The sequence below is a fragment of the Macaca thibetana genome, chromosome X, assembly GCF_024542745.1.
Source record: "Macaca thibetana thibetana isolate TM-01 chromosome X, ASM2454274v1, whole genome shotgun sequence".
NCBI classification, from domain to species: domain Eukaryota; kingdom Metazoa; phylum Chordata; class Mammalia; order Primates; family Cercopithecidae; genus Macaca; species Macaca thibetana.
The window spans coordinates 69,611,603-69,628,746 of record NC_065598.1 but is presented as its reverse complement, the minus strand read 5'-3'; the positions used below and the strand labels follow the sequence as shown (position 1 = coordinate 69,628,746).

The following is a 17,144-nucleotide window of genomic DNA, read 5'->3' as shown; positions in this document are numbered from 1 at the left end:
CTGTTTTGGTTACTGTAGCCTTGTAGTATAGTTTGAAGTCAGGTAGCGTGATGCCTCCAGCTTTGTTCTTTTGACTTAGGATTGTCTTGGAGATGCGGGCTCTTTTTTGGTTCCATATGAACTTTAAAGCAGTTTTTTCCAATTCTGTGAAGAAACTCATTGGTAGCTTGATGGGGATGGCATTGAATCTATAAATTACCTTGGGCAGTATGGCCATTTTCACGATATTGATTCTTCCTATCCATGAGCATGGTATGTTCTTCCATTTGTTTGTGTCTTCTTTTATTTCACTGAGCAGTGGTTTGTAGTTCTCCTTGAAGAGGTCCTTTACATCCCTTGTAAGTTGGATTCCTAGGTATTTTATTCTCTTTGAGGCAATTGTGAATGGAAGTTCATTCATGATTTGGCTCTCTGTTTGTCTGTTACTGGTGTATAAGAATGCTTGTGATTTTTGCACATTAATTTTGTATCCTGAGACTTTGCTGAAGTTGCTTATCAGCTTAAGGAGATTTTGGGCTGAGACAATGGGGTTTTCTAAATATACAATCATGTCATCTGCAAACAGGGACAATTTGACTTCTTCTTTTCCTAACTGAATACCCTTGATTTCTTTCTCTTGCCTAATTGCCCTAGCCAGAACTTCCAACACTATGTTGAATAGGAGTGGTGAGAGAGGGCATCCCTGTCTTGTGCCAGTTTTCAAAGGGAATTTTTCCAGTTTTTGCCCATTCACTATGATATTGGCTGTGGGTTTGTCATAAATAGCTCTTATTATTTTGAGGTACTTTCCATCAATACCGAATTTATTGAGCATTTTTAGCATGAAGGGCTGTTGAATTTTGTCAAAAGCCTTTTCTGCATCTATTGAGATAATCATGTGGTTCTTGTCTTTGGTTCTGTTTATATGCTGGATTATGTTTATTGATTTGTGAATGTTGAACTAGCCTTGCATCCCAGGGATGAAGCCCACTTGATCATGGTGGATCAGCTTTTTGATGTGCTGCTGAATCCGGTTTGCCAGTATTTTATTGAGGATTTTTGCATCAATGTTCATCAGGGATATTGGTCTAAAATTCTCTTTTTTTGTTGTGTCTCTGCCAGGCTTTGGTATCAGGATGATGGTGGCCTCATAAAATGAGTTAGGGAGGATTCCCTCTTTTTCTATTGATTGGAATAGTTTCAGAAGGAATGGTACCAACTCCTCCTTGTACCTCTGGTAGAATTCAGCTGTGAATCCATCTGGTCCTGGACTTTTTTTGGTTGGTAGGCTATTAATTATTGCCTCAATTTCAGAGCCTGCTATTGGTCTATTCAGGGATTCAACTTCTTCCTGGTTTAGTCTTGGAAGAGTGTAAGTGTCCAGGAAATTATCCATTTCTTCTAGATTTTCCAGTTTATTTGCGTAGAGGTGTTTATAGTATTCTCTGATGGTAGTTTGTATTTCTGTGGGGTCGGTGGTGATATCCCCTTTTTCATTTTTAATTGTGTCGATTTGATTCTTCTCTCTTCTTTATTAGTCTTGCTAGTGGTCTGTCAATTTTGTTGATCTTTTCAAAAAACCAACTCCTGGATTCGTTGATTTTTTGGAGGGTTTTTTGTGTCTCTATCTCCTTCAGTTGTGCAGAGAAACATTTAGGCTAAACTTGAAATATGTAAGGAATCAGCTTTAGGCTAAACTTGATAAGCAATTCTCCCCTTTCGGTCATCTTCTCAATTTTGAGAGATTGACGAAAACTTTAGTCATTGATGACTGTTGTAAATATACTTATTTGTTCTTGAAATCCACTGGAAAATGACAGAAGAGTGGATGTTGCAAGGTGGAAACAAGAACTTTGAGCTATTTAATTTTTTAGTAAGGGTTGGAGTAGTGGGTACCTCCCAATGCTGGAATGTCCTTTTTACAGGAGGCAAAAACAAAACTTCGCCTGTTCTAGGCTTTATGTGTTTCCTTAAAGTCTTAGTTTCATTATGTCACATTTAGCATGAGTGACACCATTTTGGTTTGGTCTCATCTTTTGGGGCCTAGTGCGTGAGCTCAGTCTAAAGCAATGGCTTTCCCTAATTTTGTTTAATAATTTTCCCCTTTAGGTCAGGTTCTCGCCTAGGTGAGAGAGTGACAAAAACTTATGACCTTAGTGCCACTCTCAATTATCATCATTCTGGGTTTCTGGTCTCAGCATGTCATTCATAGGTTTTGTTGTCCTCATGGTCACACATTTCTTTTAGCTCTTCTCATTCCAGTTGAAGAGAGATCAGTTGACATTCTAGTAAATGGCTGCATGCAAACATTTAAAATTTTTGAGAGAATACAGCACAACAAGGAGACTACTATTATGACTATTAGGAGGATAATACCAAGAGTTTGGAGTATGCTCCTTACCCAGGGCTCTCATAAACCAAATCACCTAAAATAGAACAGAACAACAAATGGAATAAAGAGTCTACTCATTTTAACTAAGCAGTCTTTTCATTAATCCCCTCCAACTGAATCTCAATAACACCCAATGTGATGTATTTCTCCATAGGCCACAAGTGTCAGCAGCTGCACAAATACTTCTCTGTTTAGCCAGTAAGCAATCTAAAGCTACTCTATTATTTAACATAAAGTTCACAAGAGAATTTACAGTCTGTTTTGTAACCATAGCCTTTATAGTAGAATCTACTATAGAGCCTATCATGAGTGATACATTTCTAATCGTTGTCTCTTTTACTTCAAACCATGAAAAAAAGGACCTAGTAAGTGATGCCCTTCTAGGAGAGTGAAGATTTCCTGACAGTGTTCCCTTTAATCCATGATGTAGGTTAAAAGGTGTGAACCGGCCAGGCGCGGTGGCTCAAGCCTGTAATCCCAGCACTTTGGGAGGCCGAGACGGGCGGATCACGAGGTCAGGAGATCGAGACCATCCTGGCTAACACCGTGAAACCCCGTCTCTACTAAAAATACAAAAAACTAGCCGGGCGAGGTGGCGGGCGCCTGTAGTCCCAGCTACTCCGGAGGCTGAGGCAGGAGAATGGCCTAAACCCGGGAGGCGGAGCTTGCAGTGAGCTGAGATCCGGCCACTGCACTCCAGCCCGGGCTACAGAGCAAGACTCCATCTCAAAAAAAAAAAAAAAAAAAAAAAAAAAAAAAAAGGTGTGAACGAATGTCCGTTTCTGATTATGAGGTAATGTATATACACCATTAAAATTTATCACTTACATTGAACCTTTATCTTTCATCTGTCAAGGTATAAGGTTAGCCATGTATAAGGCTGGCTGCAAAATCCTTTACTAATAAAAGTATACCCCACGAGTACACAAAACAAACCCGTCTTTTCACTTCTACTGTGCATAGAGGCATAAACGGAAAAAATTCAAAGATAAGAGTCTCATGATAGTAGAGAACTCTTGAACTGTGATCTAGAAGAAAAAGCTGTTCACATCAAGGATACCATCTTCTTCTGAGAAGAAGCTTCCTTGTTTAGCTTGACTTTAAGGGTTCCAATGGGTGTACAGTTCCAAGAGTTTGGAGGGACTCTTCTCAGTTCTGAGATTATGAACCCAAGGTTCAAGTTTCTGAAGTTTTGCTACAGTGTGGATGGCAAGGGCTGTCTTTCTCTAATGTTCTCAGAAGATCCAATGTTTGGGTTCTAGATTATGAAAAGGTTAATTGTTCTTGGTCAGAAAGCTTTGCTACAACAAGAAAACATGCATTGAAAAGACAATTGAATAAAATTCCTCTGTAAATGTTTAAGTAGCCCATTGGGTAGTGGAATGTACCAGAAGCTTTGATTTTCTTCCCAAGAATATGGATTTGACAAACTAAACATTGGTCATCAACTATTTTATCAATTTAAAAGTCACCACACCAATATATATTTAATTTGAATAATTTTATCTTTTCCATGGTGAGTCACAGAGTGCAGAGCTTTTAATAACAAAAGCTTTAAGGACTCAGGAAAGACAAGGCAGTCATGCTGGTTCTTCATGAGTCCATGCTTAACATTGGACGTATGTCCTCTTGAACACCAGTTGTTTCTCCAACTTAGGTGCATAGCACTAATAACTGATGGGTTATTATAGGTAATTTGACTTACAGTTGTTCTACTTGGGTTAGCAGTTTCATAAACCAGTCTTTTTATTAGAATTCCAGGAATTCTTGCCAAGTCTAAATGATATGATTCTAAAGTTATAAGAAACCTGTATTTGAAAGTGCTTTTCAGGATTCTTCTTATCTTTTCATGAACTTCCTAAAAGATACCATATTCTAGATTTTTCTTAATTGAGAAGTTTTCTGAAAGTGCATCAGAATGAAGCAGTTAACTGTGGAAAGGACTTTAAATAGTCATAGTTTAAAACACAATTGAAAAGAAAATTTGGTTATTTCTGTTGTCTAAAATAACATACTAAGCATAATTATGATTGATAGCATATACTCAACATATTGGAATTTTTTAAATTCCATACAATTTCTGAATATATATTTATAACATTCACTAAAATATAACCTGAAGAAGGTTAAACATCATTTCTTACTTTGACAATGCTTTCCATATAACTTAACATGTCAAATAATCCTGTTTAGCTCTGTAAAAGATAAAATAATTAATCAGAGCTTTTTCATTTATAAAAGAGCTTATAAACATGACACACAACACACATATAAATACACAGACAGAAAGAAATAAATCCAATAGTTGTGAGATTTTTCATCTGCCAGTTTTTAATTTATTAATTGGATTACTGGCTTCAAGATGGAGTCCTTCAAGGAAGAAGGCCCAGAAAACTTGCAGTTTCTGGAGCCTAATAAGTAGGCACAACTGGAAGGCAAAACAGATTCCCAAACAGTGTCCCATTTTCATACTGGATCCTGTATTCCCAAAAGAGAAACTCTATGGAACATGACAGTGCAATAATTTTACTGTGTATTTTATTGCAAAGTAACCCAAAGCCAATTAGCCCACTTTGTGATCAGCCCATCCTCCCATGGAAGCCCTCTCTCAACAGACAGTGGGGACATTTCCATATTTTCTAGGTGGCAAAGTGCATGCTTCTCTAATCCAAATGTGCAAAGAGTTGAGTATTCCCCCATAATTGCCATTTGCTATCCCTAAAAGTATATTTAGCCCTAGAATTTGAGAGAAATGTATCTGCTTTTAATTCCTGGAGTTTCATGAGGAAAACAGTTTTTCCTAAAATGGGATCTGTGACACCTCTTTTATTTTTCCCAATGAGTCTCAGGCTGTTAGAAGTTATCTTAGGTCCTCTCATGTATGCATCAAGAGTGACAAGAATACAAAATGGAGAAAAACAATTCAGTTGACTGAAAAGAAAAAAAAAAACAAAACTGTTTTTGTCCCAGAAAAACAAGACCCAAGAAGAGAAAAAAGAACATAGAATGTCTTTTAAATATACCTATAGCTTGAATATCTACTTTTAATTAAGTTGAGTTTTAACCAGTGCTCTTAAAAATCATTTTAAATGTCTTATTACCTTACTTTAGCCAGGCCAAATAGCCAATATTTCTGGCTTTTGAACTTTATCAAAAGCAATCTTCCAGGTGAAACCAATAAGTCTAAACTAAGATTACAACTTAACCACGAGTGTATGATGTATTTTCAAACAGGTAGTCAGCAGTTTTTACAAAATCTAGAATCTCTAAAGGTGGCTCAGAGAAAGGAAAATTCAAGATGAGAAGTCAGAAGTTGTTTATGGAAGGAAAGAGAATCAACTAATGGCAAAAGTCATACAGATATTAAACCAGAAAGGACTCATTACCTGAGCCAGGAATTGAACCCAAGACACAATTGTAAAATGGCAAAGCCTTAGCCTTTAAGCTACAGCATTGGGCAGTTGCCATTGCTCTTCCCAAAAGAAGCCTACAGCAGCCAATTTTGAGCTTGCAAAGGCTTTTAACTGCTCAAGATAACTTTTAGAGCTATGAAATGAACTCTAAAATTCCTGTGGAGACCAAGAGAATTTATCACCATGTGTTACAAGGTCAAACTTCCAAGGACATAAAACAAGACAATAGGGAAACCTCCTCTAGTTTTCTGTTTGTTTCAGGGAACTGCAGCAAAGATTGTAACTGACCAGTTTGCTGAACTGGCTTGAACAGTAAGTTTATTGGGGTCCTAGGCCTGCATTCTATCCTATGGTACCACTTTTTATGACAGATCCATGCAGAAAAACCAATTCATAGCACAAAGTACACCAGATTTGCTACAGTTTAAGACTAGCCTCACAAATACTTGTTCTCATTAATTAAAACTTGGCAGAGGAGACAGTGATTTTTACCATTCCTACAACCAGTTTGCACAGAGAGAGAGAGAGGCCAGAAATCTGAAAGGGAACCCAGCAGCCTGGCACACTGACAAAAAGATGCATGAAATAACCAAATTAACATTTTCCCATTCTGGCCAGAGAAAAATATGTGTGATAAAACATAGACATTAGTCATTCCACTTAGCACCCAATATCAAACTGGCAAGGCTCAAACTTGCCCCAAGTTGGGTCCTGTCATCTTTGATCCATTCAAAGTGGGGTGGAATGATCTTCCCACCAGGAGTTTCAACATGGGGTCTTTGATGGGGGCAAGATGTGAGAGTGGACAGTTGCCCTGAGTAAAAGAAAAGATAGAAATAGGAAAGGAGAGAAAGAGAGAAAGAAAAGCATTGCCTGTGGCATGGTAGGGGAGGCAAAGCACTCAGGGAGGCCAGAGGAAGACCCACCCATTGCAGCGACACTGCACTAAAAGTTCAGGTGACTGTGGGCCATAAAGAGATATTTTCCAGCAGTCCCATCAACTGGCAAGTATCCTTATTTCAGGAGAAAAAAGTTTCCCATGTCTTATGATCCAGTACATGCCTAATCCTGTCACGCACAGCCATCAGCCAAGAATTTTGAAATCTTTTTCAAAGCTTCTGCATATCAACAGGCATCCCTAGATGAAACTAATTTTGGAGCTCTCATTTTCAAATGCACTTCAGTGCAGTGCTGTTCATTTAGAATGTTTCACTGTAAGTTATCTTTAGTAAGATTTTGCCATTTTTGTAAGACTTTGTTGCTTCCTGGACCTAATATTTATGCATGTATAAGCCAGAAGCAACTCATTTCTTCAGAAATTGGGATCACATTTTTACCTCAAATATTGGCTTTGCTTTCAGTTTTCCTTGATCAACTTAGCCCATGATTTTTTCCCTACCTAGGTGCACAAGAAAAATGAAACAAGGGGGTAGAACATACAAATCCCTGCAAACTTCCAAAAGCCAAATTTTACCCCACTCTGCAATATTGCCATTTACTACTGGTTTCTTTTTGACCCAGTCAGATGTAAGATGCCTCTTACTGGATCCAAGCCAGTTAATTACTGGATCCAATTTGATCCTGGACTCAGTTCAGTTTGTCATGACTTCCAAACCCAGTTTGGATCAGAAATTTGCTCAGAGAAATTCAGAGTGCTCAAAATACAAATCCGTGGAGCTTCGAAACCCAAAAGAGAACTTACCACCATCTCCAGTTGCTTTGAGAGGGCAATGGGCAGGGTGGATCTCTAGCATTTACCTCGCTTGATCACTCAGTGCTCCTGGAAGTCATTAGGTCTACTTCAAATCCCATTTCTGATGCCATCTGTTAAAAGAAAAACTTCAGCTGAATTACATTTAAAAGAGTTTAATTGAGAAATGAGCAACTCATGAATTGGGCAGCCTCCTGAGCAAAAATAGACTCAGAGACTTCAGTTCAGCCACCTGGTGGAAGAAGATTTATGGACAGAAAAAGGAAAGTGACATATGGAAGAAAAGGAGTGAGGTACAGAAACAGCTGGATTGGTTGTGAGACAGCCAGGTGGGAGAGGGTCCCTGGAAAGACTCCAACCAGTGTGTGCAGTTGGGTGAAGCAGGAAGTTTGCACCATTTGCAGTGGGGAGGAGCCTGGTCCCTCTTCTTCCTGTGTGATTCAAACAGCTGGGATTCAAACAGCTGAGCGGGAAACTGTGGGCAGGATTCTGGCCTAGGGAGAGTCCCTGTTTCCCCCTTTTCTTCCTTTTCACCAAATAAAACCCTGCTTTAGTCAACCTTCAAACCATCTGCGAGATGAAATTTTTGTGGCTGTGGGACAGAAAAGGACCCTAACTTTAGCTGAACTACAGAAAAGTCTGGCAACATTTTTGCCACCCAACTCAGGGCTCGAGAAGTGGTGAGTGAAATGGGGTCTCAAAACCTCTCACTGTTGCTCTTAAGTTTTTTATGCCCTCAGACTTCTGAGGGTGGTGGAAAGCATGTCATAACCTCCTGTCACTCCTGGGCCCTTTCATGGCCTTTTCCTTTCTTTTTCAGGATGGACCAGCATGAGCAGCAGCTCCCTGCTGCTCCCTCCTCCCTGCCAGAGCTGGGACACATGGCCCAAGGCACTGAGGGTGGCTGGCTGGCCTTTTCTGCCACCAGCCCATAGAGTCTTCGCCTCTCATGCCAGGGAGGCCAGCTCTGACCCACAGCAATTAAACTTGTCTCCCTGGTGGAGGAACAACTTGCATGACAATAAGAGGTTCTTCTGCAGGCATTTTTAAACCTTTATTCCTTCCCCTTCTGTACCCCATCAACCAGTTAAACTTTAAAGGTTTTTTTTCTTTCTAGAAAATGTTATACTAGGCCAGACCCCCAAACTATCACTGTGTGTATTCTCTGTAAAAGTTTAATTGTGAAAAAGGATTTGTGGGGCTAGTCTTGGGCTATGGTCAATCTGGTGTGCTTCCCATGTCTGTATGGTTCTTGCTGCAAGTCTCCATCTTCTTTTACATCCTGGAGGCATGGCCAGTAATTACTTGGCAAGGCTTTGTTTAGCAATCATGCCTTAGTGGATGAGTCCTCTCTGGTTCAATATCTGCATGTTTTCCTAGCCCTGTCTCTTAAAGGGCCCCAATCAACCGCTGGGTTTTATTCTACCTGTCAGTGTGTTACCGTGTGTAATGTCTGTAAAAAGAGCTCTAATTAATTTGACCTAACTAAAGACAAGCACTTGGGGCTAATATTTTTTAAAGAGAAGATAAAATTTGAGGTACCTTTCAGTTCATATGACTTTAATCTTTAAAATATAAACAGCCCTAAACACTATTGGTCAAATGCTGGTGTCTTTGAAATGCAAACAGGTGAACTAAACTATGTAGGTCAGATGCAAGACTTGCTAAGTGTTTTGAGGTTACAAACTGCTTTTTGGATTTTGAGAACTATTTGACTTGCTGGCTTCACAACTGGTAAGGCCTGGGGACATATGGAACTAACCAAACCCTTAATTAAGAAGGCAAACCTTGACTGCACTTAGCACACAATTAAAACTACTTACCAGGTTTTACCTTAATGGGGAACATTTCTGGGAGTTACCGTTATAAATTGTAATTGAGACTACTGAAAAGAGATTTACATGCAAGATGTGTAAAAGCAGTAAAATGTGATTTTATAGTAAAAGGTTGTAAGAAGGTATGGAAATGTAAACTTTGACCTAGGGTTAAAGGACTGTTTTAAATTAGATAGGAAAAAACTGAGGATTCAAAGAAGCAGTGGAAGAATTGTGGAAATTAATCTTGCAGGAAAAGTTCTCTGTGTGAACATATTAACTAAATTCAAAAAGATATTATATGTTTTCTTCTGTAAATTGAGCATTTAAATGAAAACACAACGTGTTCTTAAAATACTAATATACTCTTTGGCAAAATTTGTAAAAGGTTATAAAAGGTTTTTGCTTCTTTAAAATTTCTGAGTCATCATTTTGGCAAAATAAATAACTTATGGTGATATGAAATTCTATTTCATAATATCAACTGTTTTAAACATAACATATTTAACAACTTTCCCAAAATCAAACTTAAGTTTCAAAATTGTCTTTGCTGACACCTGGCTCTTCCAATACTTCAGAGAACCCAGGAAGTGTCCAGAAAAGAGAGGTAAACAGGATTATTTGACATGTTTAGGTACAGGGGACTGCCAAAATAATATTCAATTTTCTTTAGCTTATATTTTGGTAAATAATGCTAATGTATGTTCCCAAATTGTATGGGATTTCTAAAAGTCTAATGTCTAATGTTGGATATGATGAGGTTTCTCTTCAAATAATCTGATTGATCTTTTATTCTTTAATTCATAGTAACCCCCATCCCTTTTCTTCCTTCTTCTCCTTTTTCCTTTTTGCCTTTGTTAGATGCCCAGGCACACCTCAGGACCAAGCTTGTCAGTACCAGCTCACATTCCTCTCCTTATTTGGAAAGAGGACTAACTTTCCAGCTCATTACAGACACCCCTTCCCCTTCCTCACCACTTTCTTTTATGTGCCCACCCTATCTAAAAAAAAAAAAAATCAAATGTTTAGTCAACTGGGATTAGTTTAGATTGTACAGCCAGACCCTGGCCAAGGGGGAAAGGGTACAGGGGCAGGACTTGCATCAGGAATAAAGGCTCTTGTGCCCCTTTGTTCAGGTGCGCTCTCAAGCAACTGGCCAAGGAGGCACCCCTCTGCCCAGAAGTAAAATTGCTTTGCTAAGAATCCTTTGTTCCAGTGTTCAATTTCCTTAGGATTTTGAGCCTTATTCCTAACAATTCTGATGCCCAACGTGGGGCTCGAATATTCTCCTTCGGGAAGGGTCCTTGGATCACCCCACCCAGGGGGGACATGTCCTGCTGTCTAGTTACGGTGGTCCTAGGGTGAGGGAGATCCGGGCCCACCCATTGTGACGAATAAATCTGGATTCTCAGCAAAACGGGCAGGAGAGGCTTGCAAGACCGCAGCAATAAGAGGACTAGGTAATTCTTGTGCATGGAATAAGGTAGGAGGCTTTGTGAAGGCAACAAAGTATTTCCTGGGTGGTCAGAATAAGTTGGAGGCTGAGAGTGTGTGAATGGGACTCAGTATTGTGGTTGTGGAATGAGTGTCTTCTCTGCAGTCTCATGCTGCCATTCATTGACTAGAGGCAGGAGCAAACAGAGTAGACAAAGAGGAAGGAGGAGGGTAGAAATCCCAGAAAAGGTGGGGTTAGGGCCCTTTTCCAAAGCCTCAGTAAGCCTCCAGGAAGAGGGAGGGTAGAAATCCCAGAAAAGGTAGGATTGGGGCCCTTTTCCCCAAAGCCTCAGTAAGCCTCAGGAAGGGGTAGGGTAGAAATCTCTAAAAGGAGAGGTTGCCCGCCCCGCTCCCCCCCCCCCGGCTTAATGATCCCTAAGATGGGGAACGTTTCAAGTAAGATAGGAAAATTAAAGAGTCTAGAGAGTGATGAAATTCTTTCTGATAGCCCCTTGGGGCTTATGCTAACGTATTGAAAAGATGAGAGAACCAAGTGTAAACAAAAACAGCAGATGATAAAATATTGTTGTTTTACATGGGTTTGAGAACCCATCCTTAAACCCTCACTTTTCTGGCCAAAATTTGGATCTACTGAGGAGCGGATTTGTCAGCTCTTAATCGAACATGTTAACGGTAAGAGCCCTGTCTCCCAGGAAGAGATCGATTATGCCCTCTGCTGGTGTGAGAAACCAGTTCTCCTTTACCCTTTAGACTCCGGAGGGAGAAACTCAGAAGCCAACCCTTCTAAGAGGGAAGAAGTTCCCATTCCTAAACAGCCCACACTGCTAACACATGGGATCCTCTAAATCATCTTCCTTCGTTCAGCGCCCGGATTCCCGCCCCTCCGGCTCCCGTCTCAGGTCCCTCCCCTGTTTGCATCACTCTTGGACTGCCCCTAATCCCGCCCCTCCATCCCCGTCTCATGTCACGCCCCAGCCTGTGCTGTCCCTCTGGCTGCCGTTTCAGGTTACTCCCCAGCTGCTTCAGGTCAGGCACCAGCCTGTCTCATCCCCCTGGCTCCCGTTGCGGGTAACTTCCCAGCTGTTTCAAGCAGCGCTTCAGCCTGTTCTATTCTCCCAGCTGCTGCTGTGGATCCCTCTTTTGCTTGTGATACTTCTGCTCATATTTCACCCGCTCCCCTTATAATCCTGACTCTGCAGAATTACCGTCTTGTAAGCCTGCCTCATTCCAATCTATTAAATATCCCTCTTTAAAGAGGCTTCAATGTGAAATAGAGCAATGTAAAAAAGATATTCAAAACTTTACATTTCCCTCTACACCCAAAGAGCCAGATCCAACTTTCTTTTCTGTAAGAGAGGTACCACACGGCGGAGGGGCTATTGGCTTTTTAAACGCTCCCTTGACTAGTTCAGAGGTTCGGAATTTAAAAAAGGAACTTAAGCCATTACTGGATGACCCCTATGGAGTAGCAGATCCAATTGATCAATTTTTAGGGCCTCAAATATGCACTTGGGCCGAGTTGATGTCCATCATGGGCATCCTCTTTTCAAGGGAAGAAGGAAGTATGATTCGGAGGGCTGCTGTGGCGGTTTGGGAACGTGAGCACCCTCCAGGTCAAAATGTTCCTCCTGTGGACCATAAATTTCCCGCCCACTACCCTCAGTGGGACAATAACAATGTAAATCACCGGTAAAACATGCAGGATCTGAGGGAGATAATAACAAAAGGAATTCGAGTATCAGTACTCTGAACTCAAAATCTTTCTAAAACATTTGATATTCAACAGGAAAAAGATAAGGGACACGCTAGATTCTTAGATAGATTGAGGGAGCAAATGAGACAATATGCAGGCCTTGATCTGGAAAATCCCCTTGGACAGGGAATGTTAAAACTTCACTTTGTTACTAAAAGTTGGCCAGACATTTCGAGAAAATTTTAAAAATAGAAAATTGGGAGGACCGTCCCCTGAATGAACTGCTTAGGGAGGCTCTACCAGTATATGTCAGAAGAGATGAGGAAAAACAATATATATATTCATCCTGATGTCTGGTCAAAGGAAGGAAATAGAGGGAAGCTCCAAATCCCTCCAATACATATCAAACTAAAAATCCCTGGGGAAACAGTAAGGAGAAAGCAATACCCCATTCTTTTAGCTGGTAGAGTAGGGCTAAAGCCTGTAATTGAGGGTCTCATTAAAGATGAGCTTCTTGAACACTGTATGTCTCCTTACAATACCCCAATCATGCCTGTCAAAAAATCAGATGAGTCATATCAATTGGTGCAAGACCTTAGAGCTATTAATCAAATAGTCCAGACCACTCACCCCATTGTTCCTAACTCTTACACCATTCTTAGCAAAGTTCCATACGATCATCAATAGTTTACAGTGATAGATTTGAAGGATACCTTCTAGTCATGCCCCTTGGCTGAGGATAGCCGAGATATCTTTGCTTTTGAGTGAGAAGACTTATATTCGGGGCGGAGACAACAATATCGATGGACAGTCTTGCCCCAGGGGTTCGCAGACTCCCCCAACCTCTTTGGTCAGATCCTAGAACAAGTACTAGAGAAAATTACAGTCCCTAAATATGTCTGCTTCAGTGCGTGGATGATCTTCTTATATCTGGTAAAGACATAAAAGAAGTAGGTGACTTCTCTACACACATTCTCAGTCACTTGCAATGTGAGGGTTTGCGGGTCTCAAAGGGAAACTTCAGCATGTAGAACCTGAAGTTAAATACTTAGGTCACCTAATCAGTGCAGGTAAATGAAAATTAAAACCTGAAAGAGTGGAGGGAATTGTTTCCCTACCCTTGCCCCAAACTAAACAAGAACTCGGGAAATTTTTAGGACTAATTGGATATTGTTGTTTATGGATTGACTCATATGCATTAAAAAGTAAACTTCTATATGAGAAAACTTGCCCAGTAGAAGTCTGATAATCTCTTGTGGACTTCCCAGGAAATCCAGCAGATTGAGGAATCAAAAGAGATGCTCATAACCACTCCTGTTCTAGCTCTACCTTCCCTAGAAAAGCCATTTCACCTTTTCATTAATGTAAATAACAGGGTAGCCCTAGGAGTGCTCACCCAAGAACATGGAGGCCAGCAACAGCCCATGGCCTTCTTGTCAAAGGTCTTAGACCCAGTCACTTGTGGGTGGCCCCAGTGTATCCAATCCATCGCAACTACAGCACTATTAGTTGAAGAAAATAGAAAGTTTACCTTGGAGGAAAGTTAACAGTAAGCACGCCCCACCAAGTTAGAACTATATTAAATCAGAAAGCAGCGAGGTGGATCGCTGACTCAAGAATTTTAAAATATGAGGCCATCTTACTGGAAAAAGGTGATTTAATATTAACTACTGATAATCCACTTAATCCAGCAGGCTTTTTAACAGGGGATCCAAACCTAAAACGGGAGCATGTATGTTTAGAATTGATTCACTACCATACAAAAGTTGGACCAGACTTAGGAGAAACTCCCTTCGAGACAGGGTGGCACTTGCTCATAGATGGGTCCTCTCGGGTGATTGAAAGAAAAAGACATAATGGATATTCAGTGATTGATGGAGAGATGCTTGAAGAAGTAGAATCAGGAAGGCTGCCTAGTGATTGGTCTGCCCAAACGTGTGAACTGTTTACACTCAGCCAAGCTGCCAAGCTTTAAGACATTTACAAAACCAAAAAAGAACTATATATACTGACTCTAAGTATGCTTTTGGGGTGGCACACGTATTTAGGAGAATTTGTATGGAGAGGGGTCTTATCAAAAGTAGAGGCCAAGATTTAGTTAATAGAGAGCTAATTGCTAGTGTTCTCAACAATTTCCAATTGCCAGAAGAGATAGCTATTGTGCATGTCCCAGTACACCAAAGGGACTTGTGTTTCACAAGTCAGGGAAATAATCTTGCAGATCAGACAGCAAAACAAGTTGCCATTTCTTCCAAAATGCCTGCTTTTCATTTAACTTCATGCCTTCCTTCTCCTACTGCATCCCTCATTTTCTCTTCCATTGAAAAAGAGAGGTTAATAAAAATAGGAGCTAAAGAAAATATGGAATGGAAATGAATATTGTCGGATTAAGGGGAAATGTTGTCCAAACCTCTCACAAGGGAGATCTTGTCTCAACTACATCAGGGAACCCACTGGGGACCCCAAGCAATGTGCAATGCAATTCTCCAGGTTTATGGTTGTATAGGAATTTGCACCCTGGCCAAACAAGTTATAGATAGTTGCTTAACATGTTAAAAAAAAAAAAAAAAAAAAAAAAACCTATACTACATGGCTACAGTAACCAAAACAGCATGGTACTGGTACCAAAACAGAGATATAGACCAATGGAACAGAACAGAGTCCTCAGAAATAATACCACACATCTACAGCCATCTGATCTTTGACAAACCTCAGAAAAACAAGAAATGGGGAAAGGATTCCCTATTTAATAAATGGTGCTGGGAAAATTGGCTAGCCATAAGTAGAAAGCTGAAACTGGATCCTTTCCTTACTCCTTATACGAAAATTAATTCAAGATGGATTAGAGACTTAAATGTTAGACCTAACACCATAAAAACCCTAGAAGAAAACCTAGGTAATACCATTCAGGACATGGGCATGGGCAAGGACTTCATGTCTAACACTCCAAAAGCAACGACAACAACAGCCAAAATTGACAAATGGGATTTAATTAAACTAAAGAGCTTCTGCACAGCAAAAGAAACTACCATCAGAGTGAACAGGCAACCTACAGAATGGGAGAAATTTTTTTGCAATCTACTCATCTGACAAAGGGCTAATATCCAGAACCTACAAAGAACTCAAACAAATTTACAAGATAAAAACAAACAACCCCATCGAAAAGTGGGCAAAGGATATGAACAGACATTTCTCAAAAGAAGACATTCATACAGCCAACAGACACATGAAAAAATGCTCATCATCACTGGCCATCAGAGAAATGCAAATCAAAACCACAATGAGATACCATCTCACACCAGTTAGAATGGCGATCATTAAAAAGTCAGGAAACAACAGGTGCTGGAGAGGATGTGGAGAAATAGGAACACTTTTACACTGTTGGTGGGATTGTAAACTAGTTCAACCATTATGGAAAACAGTATGGCGATTCCTCAAGGATCTAGAACTAGAAGTATCATATGACCCAGCCATCCTATTACTGGGTATATACCCAAAGGATTATAAATCATGCTGCTATAAAGACACATGCACACTTATGTTTATTGTGGCACTATTCACAATAGCAAAGACTTGGAATCAACCCAAATGTCCATCAGTGACAGACTGGATTAAGAAAATGTGGCACATATACACCATGAAATACTATGCAGCCATAAAAAAAGGATGAGTTTGTGTCCTTTGTAGGGACATGGAGGCAGCTGGAAACTATCATTCTCAGCAAACTATCGCAAGAACAGAAAACCAAACACCATATGTTCTCACTCATAGGTGGGAACTGAACAATGAGATCACTTGGACTCGGGAAGGGGAACATCACACACTGGGGCCTATCACGGGGAGGGGGGAAGGGGGGAGGGATTGCATTGGGAGTTATGCCTGATGTAAATGACGAGTTGATGGGTGCTGACGAGTTGATGGGTGCAGCACGCCAACATGGCACAAGTATACATATGTAACAGACCTGCACGTTATCCACATGTACCCTAGAACTAAAGTATAATAATAATAAAAAAAAGAATCTGGACTGCTCCTCAGAGATATATTTGTCCCTCCCCTTACGAAATGCTCTATGGATTGCCCTACTTATACTCCACTGCTGACATCCCTTCGTTTGAAACAAAAGATCAGTTCCTCAAAAATTATATACTTTGTCTATCCCCCACCTTCTCTTCCCTTAAGACTAAAGGCCTCCTAGCACAGGCACCACCCCTGGAATTTCCAGCACATCAGCATCAGCCCAGAAACCACGTTCTCATCAAAGGGTGGAAGGAAGGGAAGCTCAAACCAGCCTGGGAAGGACCCTACCTAGTGCTCCTAACTGCTGAGACTGCAGTCCAGACAGCAGAAAGAGGATGGACTCATCACACTCAAGTCAAGAAGGCGCCGCCACCTCCAGAATCATGGACTGTCACTCTAGGGCCCACTCCCACCAAAGTAACACTAAAAGGAGACTATAGTCACTTGTTTGTTATCTTTTTTCTTTTCAACAGAAGGTCATCTTGCCATCAATGTAACTCAGGCTAGTCATCCTTTAACCCTTCAGTTTGATGCCTGTTCAGCCATCCTGTGTGGAGATGAGCAAGCTTAAAGGAAGCTATCCCATGTTGATAAGTATCTATGTCCATACGGCAAAGAATCAAGCAAGTATAAGTATGGAGCCTTAAAAAGTCCCTGTGGTGACTGG

The 17,144-nt window shown here is 40.5% G+C and overlaps 1 pseudogene; it reads left to right on the top strand.

Moving 5' to 3' along the window:
• Positions 1 to 11,427: 11,427 nt before the first annotated feature.
• LOC126945815 (leucine-rich repeat flightless-interacting protein 2-like) overlaps positions 11,428 to 17,144 on the top strand; it is a 49,333-nt pseudogene continuing 43,616 nt past the window's right edge.